Source organism: Macrotis lagotis, chromosome 8, assembly GCF_037893015.1.
Source record: "Macrotis lagotis isolate mMagLag1 chromosome 8, bilby.v1.9.chrom.fasta, whole genome shotgun sequence".
Lineage (NCBI taxonomy): Eukaryota > Metazoa > Chordata > Mammalia > Peramelemorphia > Peramelidae > Macrotis > Macrotis lagotis.
In genome coordinates, this window is record NC_133665.1 from 138,262,944 (window position 1) to 138,265,229 (window position 2,286).

A 2,286-nucleotide genomic window follows, 5' to 3' on the forward strand; every position below is an offset into this window, starting at 1 on the left:
TTGTTGGTTGCCTTCCAACTCTATTGTTTAGGAATATTTATTCCTACAGTCATTCTGGCAGTAGATCAGATATTTCATAACTGACAGCTAACTACTACAACCTTACAATGGAGAGAAGCCTTGGATTGGAGAAACCTCCCAGGTTGAAGGTAGGGAAAGGAGTAAATAACTTTTCCTACCATAAGACACCAGGACCTCCCCCCCACTGGATTCTACATCCAACAAGCAACATATCATCAAGTATTATAATACTCATTGAATGTGACTCATATTTAAAAGAGTATCATATCAGATAATTACCATGTTTAAACCCCAGAATAATAATAATAGCCATCATTTTTACAGTGTTCTGAGGTTTTCTAATCACTTTACAAAATTCTCTCATTTTATCCCCATCATATCAATCCTATTTTCTCTACTTTCCAGATCAGGAAAATGAATCAGAGAAAGGTTGTGACTTGTTAGAGTGACAGAGCAAGTAAGTACCTGAAATTGGATTTGATCTCATATCTTCCAGATTCTAGGTGTAGCGCCCTATCAGTAGTTCAAAGGAAATGTGAGATGCACAAACTTAAAAACATCTCTACTCTAAATGTTCATATGGATTACTTTGTCCGATCTGTGGTACGGCCTTCTGAGTTCATATTGATCTTATCAGTCACAAGGAACACACTGTACCTTGAACCCCAACATAATGATGCCATTTTGATCCTTTTCAAGAAGGAAGGACAACAATCAACCTAATATTCTATCTATTGCATCAATACTGGGAAGAAAATCATAGGAATAGATTGATCAAAGGAGACACTTCCTGGACAGTTAGAACCATCTAAAAATGAAGAGTCATTTTGAGGGGACCACTCATCAGGGAGGTTGTAAATATTCTTATTGACTGGGGGGGGGAGGGAGATAAAGTGTGAGATGGCCTATTAAGTCTTAGACTCTATGGTGCTGACTTCAGCTCCTCCATTTTTCTGAGGAATTAATGCAAAGTGTTGCTACATGTAAATCATGATCATAATTATTATTTGCATGATTTCAAGGACTGATATATTGACAAAGAAACATCAAATAAATTTTGTGGAAACAGAAAGGTTTGTGACAACAATACAGGTCATTGTTCATTGTTTTTGTTGTTCAGTCATTTTTCAGTCATAATTGATTCTCTGTGACCTTATATGGGGTTTTCTTAGCAAAGAGACTGAAATGGTTTGCTATTGTGTTCTCCAACTTGTTTTACAGAAGAGGAAACTGAGGCAAAAATAGTTAAGTGACCTGTCCAGAGCTACATAACTAGAAAATGTCTGAAACCAGATTTGAACTCAGGAAGAATCTTCCTGAGTTCAGGCCCAAGAAATTTATCCATCACAAACTATAAAAAGGATTATCCTTAAAGAGACTGGATTTAGTCATCAATGTAGATCATGTAGGAAATAGCAAAACTGTGCAGCACATTACTGTAGGCTGTAAAATTTTAGCACCTACCAAATCCCTAGCAAGGTATGAATTCTTGGCTAGTCACATGCCTCAGAAATTTGCTGTTTCAAGGACTGATAAATGACAAATTCACATACTGCAAATAGAGTATCCAGATAACTCAACTAATAAACTGACAGATGACTGTGATGAATGGCCTGCTGCTGCCCTGTCAAAAGTGACACTATGCTTGACCACTACCCTGCCTACGCACTGAGAAGTTCCCTTGACACAAAACTTCTTGAGGCAGGTGCATTTAAACAAGGAATGCAAGGCTCTGCTTATCATCATTAGTTCAGCAAAGTCCATCTGATCTATATATACAAAGTTAACAAACTTTTAAAACAAATTTATTTATGGCAATGGGATTAAAGTGACTTGTTCAAAGTCACACAGCTAGGCAATTATTGTCTGGGGTCTAATTTGAACTCAGGTTCTCCTGACTCCAGGGCCAGTGCTCTATCCACTGCACCACCTGCCCCCCCCAAAGTTAACCAACTTTCCTAATCATAATGCTCTTGTAGTTGATAAATGAAATCACAATCTAGACCATTCACTGATTAACTACGGTTTTACTTTCACTCAGTCCCTGTGAATTTTCCCATTGACAAGTTATAAGATCAGAGACCCAGCATTCTGGGTTCTCATTTGGGATATACATCCCATTGAATGCCTGAGCCACTATTTGTTCATATGACCAGGAGACTGTAGAGCTAGAGTCACACATTTATATAAATATTAAATAATAAACTGCCAACTTGTGATTCTTTTTATCTCATTTTTAGGTGTTTTTTTTTTTGCAAGGCAAAT